The sequence below is a fragment of the Enhydra lutris genome, unplaced genomic scaffold, assembly GCF_002288905.1.
Source record: "Enhydra lutris kenyoni isolate GAN:26980312 unplaced genomic scaffold, ASM228890v2 scaffoldscaffold47, whole genome shotgun sequence".
Taxonomy (NCBI): domain Eukaryota; kingdom Metazoa; phylum Chordata; class Mammalia; order Carnivora; family Mustelidae; genus Enhydra; species Enhydra lutris.
The window spans coordinates 11,300,849-11,316,905 of NW_019154131.1; the positions used below are offsets into that span (position 1 = coordinate 11,300,849).

General features: G+C 43.5%; 1 long non-coding RNA gene across 4 annotated transcripts in view; it reads left to right on the forward strand.

Moving 5' to 3' along the window:
- Nucleotides 1-14,160, forward strand: part of LOC111156628 — a 35,521-nt gene extending 21,361 nt beyond the window's left edge. For 2 of the 4 annotated variants that reach the window (XR_002641234.1, XR_002641236.1), the window contains exon 5: nt 12,072-14,160. This is a non-coding gene — a long non-coding RNA (uncharacterized LOC111156628). The remainder of the gene's footprint in view (nt 1-12,071) is intronic. The other 2 variants (XR_002641235.1, XR_002641237.1) reach the window with 2 other exon arrangements.
- The last annotated feature ends 1,897 nt before the right edge of the window (nt 14,161-16,057 follow it).

Here is a 16,057-nt window from a genome sequence, read left to right on the forward strand (position 1 = left end):
AAGAATTGGAGCCGGAGAGGTAAGAGGGACAGCATTCACAAGCCCTGATATGGGACTTTATCCTTAAGACAGCAGGAAGCCATTGAATGCTGTTAAGAACAAATGTGACTACACATTTATGCTTGTTTTGGTTGGTGGGGGGAGAGGGGGTTGCCTTGTTTCTCTTTCAGTTTTATCATTGTTACTTTATATATATTGAATCTATATTGTGAGATTCATATATCCCAATGATGGTTATGTTGTTTGTGCTTTCTTGTTCTTGTTATTCTCTTTTTTGCCTTCAATTCCTTTGTCAGGTATTAAAATTGATACTCTGACCTTCTTTGATTCAATTTTTTTCATCCTTTAACTTTGTGTTTTCTTTTAATTTCTTTCATAGATCATATATTGTTGATACATAAGAGAAAACCATTTTTAGCTAATCTAAGAGTCTCTGTCTCTCTTATACTTTTATTTATTTATCCCTTTAGCTATCTCAGATCTACCTGCATTCCATCTATATATCATCTTTCTATTATTTATCATCTATCATCCGTCTATAACCTCCCATTGAACAAGTTGGACACATGTTCTCATTTCTCTTTGCTCCATCCCTTTCTGCCAACCCCTTGCTGATATTATCTAAAGCTTTTGTGGGGCACCCAGGTGGCTCAGTGGGTTAAGCCTCTGGCCTTGGCTCAGGTCATGATCTCAGGGTCCTGGGATCGAGTCCTGCTCGGGCTCTCTGCTCGGCAGGGAGACTTCTTCCCACCCCCCGCCCCCGCCTCTCTGCCTACTCGTGATCTCTCTCTCTCTCTCTGTGTCAGATAAATAAATAAAATCTTTTTTAAAGAATAAAGCTTTTGTTCAGGGATATTATGGATAAACTTATTTTTTTCTTTGTTTCTTAAATTTTAGGTAACAGTTAATTCTACTACATTATTTGAATCCTTTTATTTCCCATATTTCTTCTAACAGTCTTGGATTTGCTTTTTACTTGAATTTTCTAAACAGTTCTTTGTGTGGCAAACCTGCTAAAACCTTATATGCTCCAGAATATATCCATTGAGTATCCAGATTTAAGTCATAATTTGGCTGAGTGTAGCATTCTATATTAAAATTGTTTCTTCCTTTAAGGGTAACATTTATCATGTCTGGTAATCTCCATTGATGGAGGGTTTCAAACTCAACTTCTAGAAGAGGGACAGGGGTGAACTCTGAGGCAGATAGTTCAAGATTCCACAGAACAGTAACCAACCTCCCCAATTTTTATCTCTCCATTAGGCCACAAGTTTGGTCAGAAACTTCCTTTAGATACTCTGAAAAAGTAACCTGGGAAGGAAATTATCTCTTTGGTGGCAACTCACTAATGGTTCATGAACTCAATGTAGTGAGTCAGTCAGTATGGGGGTGAGGGAGGAAAAGGGGGAGAGGAAGAAAAGGAAGGAGGAAGAGGAGAAAGAGGGGAAGGGAGGGAGAAGAAACAGAATGGAATGGAATGGGATGGAATGGAATGGAATGGGATGGGATGGGATGGGATGAAATGGAATGGAATGGAATAGGTTGAAAAATATAGAGGGCATCTCAGCAATAGGCATGTTGTTTTGTGAAACCTTTCATTTGTACAGGGCTGTGTACATACTGAGTCACCACGTAAAATGTGTTTTCTCATTGTGAGTGGAAGTCAAAATCAGTTTGAAGAACACAGCTTTTGATGCGATCTACCAGTTCTGAGGGGAGGGAACATTGAGGAGGTAGAGGAGTGGGTGCTCAAGGCCAGCTGGCCGGACCACATTTTTTCATGAGTTCCCCACTCTGCAGGTTGTTTGCACTCCCCTTGTTTGACCTGCCTTCCACCTGACTGATGCTGCTGGCTTCTCTTCCACCCTAAAGCAGGTGCTCGTCCTCCAAAGATAATGTGGTCAAGAACAAAACTTGGGAGCTTTTCCTTACCACGTTCTTCATCACTTCACTGTACCACCTACCCCAAGTTAGTCCTCACATACTCAGTCTACCAAGGGTTCCCCACAGTTTTTATGTTAGTTTCACAAATCTAGTTTTGCTTCTTACTTCTGTAGTTCTTCCCAGGTTGGTTGTGTGAGAAGGAACCAGGCTTGTTTTCATCATGTTGGGAAGCCGAAACCTTACTGACAGTTTAACTGAGAGCTAGCATGGTCCTGGGCCCTGCTCTGCAGCAGCTCTGCTTCTGGCAGCCTTCACCCTCTTTCCACGCCACCCCAGGCCCTCCCATTTCAGTAAATCCTCATGCCAGGTTCTCTCCCTTCCCCCATGCACTATCTATTTTGACTTTTGCTTTTGCCTGTGATTATTGGAAACCTCAGGCCCTAGCCAGCAGGGAAATTTATAGCTCAACAATTACAATGTTGAAACCCTGACAAGTCCACTCTGGTTAATGGCTCTGAAAATATGGGAGAGGTGTGAACAACTAAATCTATGACTCCATATTGTGGGTCTGCAATGATAGACTTGTAGGACCTATTACTTTAACGGGAATTTTTCGTTTTCTTTTCCTCTTATGTTACTGTTCCAAATGCTAGTCTCACTCAATATGGATTCATTACCTGGAGGATGGAGGATGGCTCAGATGTTTGGATAAGTGTCTTCTCAATAGTTTCTTTTTTCCTTTTCTGATTATGATTTTTGGAAATTGGCCAACAACAATGCAACAGGCAAGCAACAGCCTGAGGAAAAAAGCAAACAGTGCTGGGTTGCATTAGAAAATTATCATATATTACATGCAGGTGGGATTCCTCAACTTCCCAGCCTGGCAGAAAGCTTTTAATAAAACAGCATGAGAAGGGAGGAACTGCTTTTGAAAAATGAGATGTCATGGAATTTGGGGAGGCAAGGAAAAGGTAGGATGGCTCGATGGTGAAAAATAAAACTGTGCTTCTGGAAGGGCAGGTATCTAGTGAGTGACAGTGGGCATGCCTTCGTGGACAATGTGCCTCACCAGGGCAGGTCAAATTATACGCTTACTTTCCAGTTCCTTGGAGTAGTGTCACACCTGCACGTCTTTACATGGCCTCATGATGGGTGCAGGGTACTTTTCCACCCCTTGTCTAGAGCGTTGACCAAGTGACTTGCTTTGGCCAATAGGAGGTTTGTGGATGTTATATGAGCATAGGCTTGAAATACACTCATGAGACTGGGCTTACCCTCTTGTACTCCTACTCTTTCACTGCAGAAAGAACATCTCTCAGGTAAGTGCTGGTCCAGGGAAGATGAGAGACAAGCAGAGGAGCTCTAAACCCAACCCACAGGTTGGAACCAAGCCCAGTTGAGCTCAGACCACATCAGTAGCCAAAGCTCTCTCAACTCATTGATGTGTGAGAACAAACAGACAAAAACTCACACACACAAATAAAACACCCAGCTGTTTGTTGATTTCCACTGAAATTTTGTGTTTTGGTTGGTTGTTAGATAACAAACCTGACTGATAACGTTTACTTAATAGGGCTGCCCTTGGATAAATGGAGAAGACACATCCTGCCTTTTTTTTTTTTTTTGAGTCCAGGAAAACTCTAAACCATTGCTTTATGTGGCAAGATGCCCAATGCAAATGGCAGTGCCATCCTCTCCAAAAGTATGGGACCACCTGGAGGAGAGAGAAGAGATGAAAAGATGAAACAGTCTCCAGTGTTTTCTGAGGAATAGCAAAGACTGAGGGATCAGTTCTAGCAAAGAGCAGGGAAACAGCATTTCCAAATGTTGCTTACAGTGGGAGGTTGAAGTGAAGGCCTTTGGGTGATCTGCATGTAACTAGGCTAAAATAAAGAAAAAAGTGTCCTGAGAACTTTTATTATTATGGCTTAGTTAGACCTGGAGTGACGTGGCTTCTCATTCAGTGCTGGAAGTTTCAGTGATTCCGTTGGACTGATACCAGGTCTCGATCTTCAGTATTTGGCACAGTACTAAACAAATAGGAGATGCTCAGTAAATCGACTAGCAATTGATAGATTATCAGGAAACTTAAACTTAATCACAGGACTGTCATTAATTAATTGCACGACTTCAGACTAAAAGCTTACCTTCTCAGTTCCCTCATGTGGACATGAGAAGGAAACTATTTGATGTCTGTAATTGTGGGGGGGCGGATAAAAGGAGATGAAGAGGGAGAAAATCTACAGTATTCCTGAAGTGATGAATATTATTTCCCCATAGGTACTACTCTGTTGGGTGCCTGGTACTTGTAGAACAAAAAGAATGCTGAAACCAGAATGCAGCCCTGAAGGAGTAATAGGGAGATGTTTCCCCTATTATCTCTATAGGAAAGCGGACAAAGGGAGTAACAGCAATGTTGCTCTGTCCTTTTACCACTGTAATTTGTGAGGCCAAGTCAGGCCTGTGGACTAAGAAATCAAGCTTTTTATTGCCCATTAAATTACATGCTGGGAGTCCTGATTTGACCCAAAATTGTTTTGTAAAAGTATGTCCTCAGTCGGATGCATTGCGGGATTAAACCAGGAACACCTCTGATCATCTGGCCTCTTTTTTAAGATCCCCAGTGTCATGGTATTATGGCTTGAACTGTGTCACTCCAGATTCATATGTTGAAGTCCTAACCTGCAATATCTCACAGTATGACCTTATTTGGAGATAGGGTCTTTACAGAGATAATCAAGTTAAAATGAGGTCATTAGTGTGGGCCTTAATCCAATATGACTGGAGTCCTTGTAAAAAGGGAAAACATGGAGATAGACACATTCTCATAGGGAGACTTCCATGTGAAGATGAAGGCAGAGATCAGTGTGAAGATTCTATAAGCCAAAGGACACCAAAGATTGCCAGCAAACCAGATGCTAGGAGAGGCATGGAACAGGTTCTTCCTCAGAGCCCTCAGAAGGAATCACCCCTGCTAGCACCTTGATTTATGACTTCTAGCCTCCAGAACTGTGAGACAATGAATGTCTGTTGTTCAAGCCAGCCAGTTTGTGGTATATTGTCATAATTGCCTTAGCAAACCAATACACATGGTATCTCTGTTCATGAAAAAAGCTGGCTCTTTGTGTTAATATTAAAGACTTACATAGTGCTTATGACTTGCCAGGTATAGTGTTAGGCACTTTACTTATAACACATGTATTCCTCCTGAGATTCCTATGCCATAGGACTCTTGGTACTCCTGTTTCCAGATGAGGAAACTGAGGCACAGAGGGTTTCATCAACCCACTGAAGGTTGCAGTCAGTATGTGGCAGATATAAATCCAGGCATTTAAACCCAGGCATACTGGCTCCAGGGTCTCTCCTCCTGCTTCCCTTGCATGTGATATAGGGTAGTTAATTTTGTCCCCTTGTTCTTATAGATGACTCTGGTCTACAGCCTTTGTTCTCTGGGTAACAGAGATTGACTTTATTTCTAACTCTACAGCATGGCCTCTCTCTTATATTTACAACATGGTTACCTGACCTTTACTGTCTCAGGCACCCTCCTCTAAACATGCCTTACTTTGTCAGCATCACCATTAACTTCCCACAATTATCCAGAATCCCCGACTTGGTCTGATCCAATTAGAAAATCATGAAGTTATCACTTTCCATGATCTAAATATTATATTGGGGCGCCTGGGTGGCTCAATGGGTTAAAGCCTCTGCCTTCGGCTCAGGTCATGATCCCAGGGTCCTGGGATTGAGCCCCGCATCGGGCTCTCTGCTCAGCATGGAGCCTGCTTCCCTTCCTTTCTCTCTGCTTGCCTCTCTGCCTACTTGTGATCTCTGTCTGTCAAATAAATAAATAAAAATATTTTAAAAAAATAAATATTATATTGATTTTTAAAGAAGTTACATTACACTAATGATCACATATTAAACTTGTGGTCAACTCACAGACCCGATCAAAACTCATAGCTATTAAGCAGGTAAACCTCTGTTGGTGCAGTTGATTCTTTCAGTGGAAATAATGGACTTTGCATTCACCCCTAATCTTTTTGCTGGGTCTTTTTTCCTCAGCATTTTAGACTATCAAGGTTTCTTGAATCTTGTTCTATAATACAAAGCCATTTATCATTGTGAGGGGACTTCTTCACTGGAGTATGTTGTGGGCAGTAATCTCCTGGGAAGTTCTATCATTTCCACCTAATTCAAGATGATTTCAGCCTGGCAGGTACTTTGGTCTTAATGATAAGAAACTTTCAGGCATGTGTGTGTGCGTGTGTGTGTGTTTATGTTGGTATATAGTATATTCCAGTCTTAGGAATTTGGTTTGCCTATGGTTTTCTTTGATTTTTTTAAGCTCCTTAATTGCTTCCTATCTCCTTTCCTCTAGCTCCAAAATAGAATACTGAAGCATGTGCAGGTGAAAAGGCCACGGCTTGTGGATCTACCTAAGGTCAGGCTTGATCTACCTAAGAGGAGCGCTACTAGGTCTCCTCCTTTTTGAACTTCCTATGATGGCGCAGCAAGTTAGGAAATCTGATCTGTTCACCTTCTGGGAGTTCTCAGAAGATCTTCCTTTGTGGGAAACATTGTTCCCCACCTGAGTGAGAAAGCTGGGCTCAGCAAGTGTTCTGAGCTGTTATCTTCACATCTTTGGCTAGGGACTCTATCTAATAGAAATACTGACTCCCAAAGCCACCCCAGTATCCTTCTTTCCTACAGCAGGGGTGACTTTATCTTCTTGGAAACATTTGAGCTTTTTTGCTATGATTTTGCTACATTCTCCATTTGACCTCTTGGTGTTCTGAATCAGTAGCTACTGCATCTGCTTTGGCTGATACGAGTAATGTCTTTGTTTCTACAGATTTTACAGCTCTTATAATAAGCTCTGATAAAGTTTCCTTAGGCTCCTTAAACTTACTTGCAACCCTCTCTCTTAAGGAAATTAGAATCTGTTTTCCTGGAGCCAGGTGGAAGCATACCCAGTTGTAAATAGAAACTCCCTTTCCTACTAATGGTGGACCACCACCCCACATAAATTCGAGATACACCATAAGTGGCAAAATTCTTCTTACCACTTTTCCTAGTAAGCCCTTTGGGTTCTAAGATGGACATTTTTAATCACTTTCTAGCATTCATTTTCCCCTCCTTCTTAAAAAATACCTGATTTTCTTTAGTTGTTCAATCTCCACATATAATGAGGCCCAATAAATCAAGGGAGGTTCATTCAGTCCTTGGTTTCAGGGATGAGTCTCAGTCCAAGCCAGAGATAACAAGCACATCTCCTTTGCTGGTCAGTACTTTGGAACCAGGGCTTATGAAAACTCACATTCGATGGTCCCCTGGCAACTCTTGATCCAGGGTTGGCCATGGGACTTATGGTGGCCAAATTAGACTGAAGGGAATTATTTTTATTTCACAGTTAAGAGAGAGCTTTTGTCTCTTGCCTGGTGAACATGAATGAGGGAAATATAGCCTTAATGCTGTAGACAGCCAAGCTGCAGTCATGAAGAAAACCAGATTGAAGACAAAGCCAACACAGGCAGAGGGCCAAATGAGAGAATTTCAGAGCAACAGAACCTGGGTCAGGATGGGCCTAGCCTTCCCATTTTCTCCATTGTTTATACCTCTGATAGTCAAACATTCTAACTGATACAGACCCTTAAGAAAATAGGAATCTGTGTTCTTGTCGGTAGAGTGGAGTTCCCGAGCTAGGCTTGCACGGAGGACAGTTGGGGTTTTAAGTGGTGAATTGTCAGCTATGTTTGCATAATACAACTGAAATATTGGCTTTTTATTGATTAGTTTTTTTAAGTGGAAGACAGAGTTGCTCACTGGGCCTCAAATGACTTCTCCACTGATCTACTATTTTATCCCAATAGTTCCATCCATCTTATTTACAGAATAGTGGTAATCATATGGTGAGCTGGGCACATCTTAACAGTGATACATAACTATAAGAATCTTAAAAAAAATCCCTCAAAAATCTGATGTTGATTTGGATCACTGCCTAAATTATGTTGGAAAAAGGAGACATTTAGTTCATATATGACTGAAAAAAAAAGGGAAAAATATATTGCGGCCTTTCTTTTCTAGATGGCTGCTCATAGGAAAGTTATTTGGTGTCTTCCTCACAGAAATGTAAATATTCCTCACAGTATGTCATATCTCTGGAAGCTTGGAGAACTTGGAGGATGAAGGGTTTAATGTAAAATGATTATCTCCAGCATTTCTAATCAAACAGCTTATAAGAAAGTGAATTATATATGGTCCAAACTAGTTCAATGCAAAAATTTACACCCATCTTCATGCTTAGTACGATGCATTTGTAAGCTTTAGACATTCAGGCTTTTTGCTTTTGTGACAGCCTTGACTTTAATGCCAAAGGACTGGTAAACCTCTGGTGCTCTGAATCCCAAGTTCTCTTTAGCCAATGTAAACTTTCTTTTGTGTTTCTGACCTGGACTTGGGGTAATTTGCGTTTTCTTTAGGGCAGAGAGGTGTAAATTCTTGAAAAGAATAAGCTTTCATAGTTTCATTTCAAATAACCATTGTATAACTCCAGTTTTTCTTCTAGTTGAGCTTACAAGTCTGTGTGGGGTGTGTGTGTGTGTGTGTGTGTGTGTGTGTGTGTGTGTGTCTGTGTGCTGATGTACACACATTCATGAGCTTTTTATAAACCAGTAGCAAACAGCTTAAGAGATGTGGTCACATAGAATGGACTGTGCATCCTTTTCTTGAGTGAGAGATAATAAATCATTCTTCTCAGGTGGAATCTTTTATTTATGCTCTGGGATTCCATTTTATCAAAAAAGCTTTGGTTTTCCTTTCTGGCTTTGTCTAAGCTGTGCTTTAGCAAGTAATTCAAATCAAGCTGACATTTATTAGTGAGGACATGGTCCACTCCAATCTCATACTCACAGCCAGCTGTTGCCATACCAACTGTGCTATGGGCTTTCCCATTTGTAAGTATGCATGTGTGGTGGCCACGTTGTGTGGTTGCAGACTTACTCTTTGTAAGTCAGTGGAATAAAGTCACTATCCACATCCATGCCATGGGAATAGGTTATCAAGGGTTTTTATTTTGCCGTTAAAAGAGTGGTAGCCATTAGATAGGGTTACCATAATCAGAAATGAAAGATTTTAGTAATTGTTTCTACTCTGAAGATATTCCTGTCTTCTTTTTAGAAACAGGTTTTACTTATTTATTTATTTGAGAGAGAGAGAGAGAGAGAGAGAGAGAAAATCTTAAGCAGACTCTGCACTGAGCCTGAAAAGGGACTTGATCTCATGACCCTGAGATCATGACCTGAGCTGAAATCAAGAGTCAGTCCCTCAACTGACTGAGCCACCCAGGCACCCCAAAATATTTGTATTTTCTAAGACATTTTCACATTCTTATCATTTTATCCTCACAATAATCCTAGTGGTTGGGGGGAGTACATGGCATTATTCCTGTTTTATAGCTGAAGAAAGCCAGCTGAAGGGAGCAAAGTGATTTTTCCCAAGGTCATTCCCAGTTACAAAGCAAGTTACAAAGCCACCAGTTCAGGGGCTCAAACTTGGACCTTCCAAGTTCTGCGGTAGGAAGAAACAAAGTTTGAAACAGTACTCTAAGGTAATCCCCAAATATTGTCCGTGTTGTTATTGACACTGATGTTTTAATGGTATTTTGTGGAGTTATTAAATAACTCTCTTTGTTAGAATGGAACTGTTTATTTGGGTGCTGTGACTGGCATGCCTGTTAAATTGTTTCTATGCTGTCAAATATTTCTTACGGTGAGCGTGGGAGTGGTTCTAGAAAGACACAGCTTCACATTCCTTTCTTTCTTTGAGATCCAGAAATTCATATTCTGTAAACAAGGAGGCTTCAGGTGTTGGAAGGCTCTTTTGGTGCTGTTAACTCCTCCATGGAAGAGTTAAAACGTTTCAATGCTGTTTCTGCATGTAAGAGATTATTTTGTCCTGATAACCCTATCTCCTGGAATTCTCTCTGTGATTTTGAAAACTCATTTGGTTAACAAAATTTTGAGCATCTGTATATGCTGGCAGTTTTCAGCCCCTCCCTTTAGTGATCTCACCATTTTGTGTGTGTGTACAAGGACTGTATTCGAGAGCGGTCGATTTTGCTGAGGTTAATGATAGACTAAAGAGACCCAAACATTGTTTTTCTCCTTGAGTGACTCTGTTTGTACAGGATATTCCATTGAGTGAATTTTGGACATAGGTAGTTCCTTTTAACCCTGAATCAATTTATTCCAGAAGTTGTGCTATTAATGTTTGAAATCTGTAAAGTAGGATACTTAAAGTAAGGGCTGTTGCTTTAAATTAGGTAAAGAGGGGCGCCTGGGTGGCTCAGTGGGTTAATAAGCCTCTGCCTTCGGCTCGGGTCATGATCTCAGGGTCCTGGGATCGAGTCCCGCATCGGGCTCTCTGCTTGGCAGGGAGCCTGCTTTCTCCTCTCTCTCTCTCTGTCTGCCTCTTTGCCTACTTGTGATTTCTCTCTGTCAAATAAATAAATAAAATATTAAAAAAAAAATAAATTAGGTAAAGAGTATCTTGTAGTCCAGGGTGCTGTTTTTATTTGACTCTGAGGAGCATGGGAGGTGGTCTACACCAGCCACCCAGCCTGGACTGGGAGTGGCCCCATGGAACTGGAGGGTCGTGACAGGCAGGGGGAGGCAGGAGGTAGCTTCCGTGTTTTCTCATCCTCTTTATCTACACTTCCGCCCTAAGTGATCTAGTTCCATTCCTACGTCTTGCTGCATTTTTCAGAGTTTGGTCAGGGAAATAGTGGCAATTCTAGGTATTATAAGCAGTAATTGTGTTAATACAGAGAACTAGAGGCTTACAAAACTCTTGGAAGGTCAGGGAAACTACCGGTGTAGATCTTGGCTCCCTGCAGTCATGGGGTGGGTAATTCTTAAACGCTTGTCCTGAAGTCACTATTTCAAGTCCAGGAATTCCACTGGCTTACAGCTCTGGAGCAGGTGGTTTTCTAGAGCTTTCCTGGAAACCCCCACATCTGCTAACTGACCATGCATCTGCCTGGAACTCGCGAGGGAATGCTCTGGCTTCCAGACTTTAGGCAATGCCTCTGAGGGGCAGATTCTAATGTCCAGACATACAGGGGAAGGTTTCTGAGAAATGTGTTCCCAGGCTCCTCCGCTGTGATGCAGAGGACAATGTAGCAGAAGTGGCGTTGATGCTGAGTTATCAGCTGACTACCAGGGACATTGTCTGTATCCATGTAAGACACTTTTTTGGTCTTCACTATGTGCGAAACACTGTGCAAGGATGAGTGAGACCAAGGCTCCATGATGATCTCAAATGTGAGTGGGAGCGCTGCTTGTAACTTGGTGGTCTTTATCTTCTTTAAAAATGACTCTCTTAGGAAAAAGGAGGGAAATAAGAAATGAAGAGAGAAGGAAGCCAATGATGACCCCACTTTAACTTACCTTTTGTCCCAGGCAAGAACTTCCCTCACCAGTGAAGGTAATTAAAAAAAAAAAAAATTCATTCTGTTTTTCCAGTTACTGACTGAGCCTTTACCAAGTGTAAATGAATTTAAAAAATTGGCTAGGAGTTGTATATCCCAACATAAGGAGAGAGACTCCTAAATCAACAGTTCTCAAAATGTCTGATGCAGCAAAGCACTTCTCAGATATTAATTCAATGAAGAAAAATATCTTTCCTTTTAAAAGTAAGAGGGATGATCAGGAAAATAGAAAAACTAATTCTCACGAGGTGGAGAATTGTCTCCTGGTTCTTCCCTCTGGCGATTACTTTTTTTAATCCCCATTTCATCATTTACCTGCTCTCTAAACCCTCTTTTTTCTCCTCCAGCAATAGTGCCATTTGTTCTTCTCCTTTGTTTTTCTAAGGAGATTTAGCCGCAGCGAGTGATGGTCACCCCTCCAGCCCGGGGAATACTGATTGTATTCGTATAAATCATCTGCGGGTAACATATGACTGGCCGACTGCTCGGGCCAGTAGGTCTTGGAATGCATCCTCCACCCAAAAGCCCTCCTCTCTCCCACATACATCTTTATCACTGGATTTCAAAGACAGATCATGCACAGGAAGAAGGGAAAGCTTTCTTCCCCTCCCCTCCCCCAGCATCCCCTCCTCCTACTGAAACTTACCATGGTACCCAGTGGGAAAGAAATGAGATAATTAGGATTTTTTTTCCCTAGAAAATTTGCAAGATGAAACCCAAGAGACAGAGCATGCCAGATGTTGTGGAGAGCACGACTGCCCAGTCCCTTTGGCCACACATGCTGAAGTCATGAAGTTGGGAAATCTGACTCAGGAGTCACTGTCCAGTGTGGGAGCTGACGAAGCGCCAAATGGTCTGGGACAACTGGTAACCCAGCCAGTCCCTGGAGCGTGGGCCTGGTGTGAGGGCTTTTTTGGGCAGAGATCAGTCGGAGGGAGACTGGAGGGCTGGGATTACTTCTGGAATGTCATGTTCTGGGAAGCCCTGAAAGGTCAGATCACTTCTGGGGTCAGTATCAGCCCCGGGCTTGGTATCCCTGCGTTTGCAAGAGAAGTCCTGAGCACCTGGGGTGAATGGTACCTTGGGTGAATGGAACAGCACGTTGGATGCGTACGCCTAAGCCAAACGATATAGGACATTCAATAGTTCAAATGGGAGAAAGTGAGAAAGCACCTACTTCCGTGCTTTTTCTAATACAGCTTCATCTTTATTAGAATTACAGTGTGATTCAGTCATCACTGGGTATACAAATGAACAAACACAATAGAGTAAACAAGGTTTTCACCTCAGGCTCGAAGTTCAACTTGTCACTCGCCTAGCCCATTTACAATTAGTTCTCTTCTGTCTCATGCTGTTTTTCCAGGTTGAGGTGGCATATTTGCACCAGCCTTGTATGGAATCAGGAGCCTTGAGCTGTGTGCTCAGTCTTGACACAACCCCACCAGGATCTTCTTCTCCAGCCTTGCTGTCAGCTCCGGAAGCCATCTTGGCTGCCTCTGCTTCCCTGGAGACAACGGCCCCTTTCTGGCCTCCCATGAAACACATTTCGCAGACACGGAGTCCTCTCATCAGCCGTGCCTCCGTACCCTGGTTCTCAACGAAGTTTGCATAATGGTCCCCTGGGACACTCGTGATAAATGCAGATCACTGGCTGTCCTCCACAGAGGTCTGAGTGGGCCCCTGCAGACCGCCACATTCTTAGTCCGTTCCCAGGTGAGTCTGACAGAGTGGCTGAGAGCGGCTGGCATGCCCGGGACAGCTGCCTCAGGAACTTTTCTTTCCGAGGAGGCCTCAGCATGCCTCCTTCTGTCCCCGCCGACCCGGCAGGTGCAGACATTTGCTAACAGAAGTTCTTTGCTGTATTGCTGTCTGTCAGAGCATTTTACAACTAGCTTTCTGCAGAACAGTAAAAAACAAAAGGGTACAGCTTAAACATAGCCAAACAACTTTTAACAGAGCAGTAAAGTGATTTCCTCACCGGGCTCTGCTCTGCAGATCTGCGAAGCTCTGCTCACTCTGGACCTTCTTGTACGTTTACCCTGGGCCCACCTCCGATGCCCCCTCACGCAGACCTGGACCGCCAAGTGGAAAGTAGTCTCCAGGGATCATCACACTGGCTTATTTCAGACCTGGGTCCCCCAGGGGCAGCTGGGAGCTGGCCGAGGCCTCAGGGCAGCTGAGAGCAGAGCCTCATGCCCAGTGCTGCCTGGTGGCCTTCTGAGCTCCGCCACCTGGGTGGTCTGCATGCTGGCAGAGCACAAGGCTGCGGGAGTTCACAGCCCCTCTGGGGGACATGACGGATGGCCTTGCTGACAAACCGTGGTCTGCTTTCCATCTCTGAGCCATGAACGGTTTCGTTTTCAAAGCCAGAAAACAAACCACGGGAACCAGACACAACACACGCAGGCCACAAATGATGCAGCCATATTCTCGTCTCAAGGAAGGGACCTGCAAAGGTAAAAGAAAAACAGTTTTGTTAGAACTCTTCGATGAAAAGTTAATACAGCAAACTCAACCAGAGCTTGTAATGGGATGCTCTGCACCATCCCTGACTGGGCCTTCTGACCCGGTTGACAGTCAGTCCTCTCTGGTGGGCAAACCTATCTGATGCACTCCATCCTGGGGAGCTTCCCAGGCCACCATGGTGGGGGATTTGGACAGGCCAGGGGAGGCTCTGGGACTCTGCACTCACCAGCTGCGTTTCTATCTGACTTATTCATAGAGTGCTGCCAAAATCCCACTTGAGGAAAACATTCTGCAGGTAAACAACAGTGGAACTATTCCAGTCTACTCTGGTCTCTCATCCTTTCTAGTGGGTTGTTCCAGTAAAGAAAGGAGGAAGACAGGATAGCAATTTTATAAGAAGGCATCGATTTCTTGGTGCCTCCTGTCTGATGTTGCCCACCAGTTCCCCCTGTCCTCCCGTACCTTCCTTTGGGCACATGCATAATGATTTAAGGTTGCATTACCAAAAGTCAGAAAGAATGAGCAAAGGATCATGTCTCTGTAGATTGTGGATGACAAGGAAAGCATGTTAGCTAACCAATATGAAAAGTGAGTCCTCACCTCAGCCTCTCCTACTTGGCAGACAGGTCCCTGGTATGCCTGGGTCCCGAGTGGCACACGAGCTCATGGGCATAGGCCTGTCCTCTCCATGGTCCTACAGCAACATAGTAAATATCACAGATAACTTGGGCCTGGTAAAGAATGGGTCACCCTTTTATGCCTACCCCCCACACATGAGTGCTTCCTACTGGCCACGTGTATCGTAAGTTGATTTTGTTCCCCTAGCCACAGCTGACTGAGCCAGCCTTCCTCACGTCGTGGTGAAGAGCAGGATAAACGCTAATGAGGGAGGCGGCATGTGATGCAGAGTGATGAGTGTTGCTGGGAGAAAGCACACTGTAGGCAAAGGCAGGGAGGCATGAATGAATAAAGTATGCACAGCTGGCTGGGGGGAGCACCTGGAAAGGAAGCTAAGGCCCCCGTCGTATTGGGTTAAAGTATTTGGAATATTCTTTTTTTTTTTTTTTTTTTTTTTAGTATTTGGAATATTCTTATAGACAACTGGCAGACTTTAGGAAGAACCTTAAGCAAGGGTAATGATCAAGTCTAAATATTTTGAAGTTAACTCTAGTGGCTCAGTGGAACATGGGTAGGGAGTGGAGAGGTGGTCAAGAGAAGCTTTCTGAAAATGGTCATTTGTTCGGTCATTCTAGAAACCTTCACGGAGTGTGTGTCAGAGGAGAGAGGATTAGGGCTTAAATGATGGTGATCATTGGAGAAAGGAGGAACACATTCACAGCACACGGCCAAGAAGACCTGATGGCTGATTTGCTGTGGGTCTGAGGGAGGGGCATGAGTCAGGGGTTCCTGAGACCCCAGAGGGACCAATAGATAGGACCATTATTCCAAAGGGAAGAGGAGAACTCTGGGGTGTGAGTCTGGGATCAGTGGGAATGTGTACAGGAATGAGCTTTCTCTCTCAGCAATGAGACTATCCTAACATTCAGAGGACTTGCAGGAGATTTAGCATCAATCCACACCTTCTGGAAAATGAATGTTAAAGCAAAGAAGTATATTATAGGATGATGTGAAACAATCAGAAAGTGCTAACAGGGAGGTCATCAGGGGAACAATTTATTAGAAAGGAGTGTGACCCCAGTACTAATGTGAAAGTCCTTTCAAGAGCATTTGTGCCTCCTAATGATTCATAGCAAGGCCAGGACACAGCCATCTTCAGCGAGGGTGGGCTTCTTTGGAGAATGTAGTGAAACATTTGGGCTAATGGGAAAATGCTACCTGAACTTCTTCTGGGGAAGCATGCTCAAGGGAATGAGGTGAGAGCAGATCTTATTTTCTGCCAGTTTTCTCCTCTTCCTCATTCCCATCCATTCAGAACATTCCTCGGAGGTGGTTTCCGCAGCATCTGAAATCCACACTTGGTTCTTTCTCTCTTGTGTGCATGCACGCATACACACACACACACACACACACACACACACACACACACGTACGCATGCAGTGAGATATGGAGAACTCTGAGTTACTGGGATATTTTTCCCATGTCACCTACCTCCCCATAGAAGTGTGAGAAAGATGAAAGGGACAGAGAATAGCAGAAAGAGCAGGGCTTTGGTGCCAGGGAAAGCCCCATGTCGAATTCTGCCTGCCATGACCCAG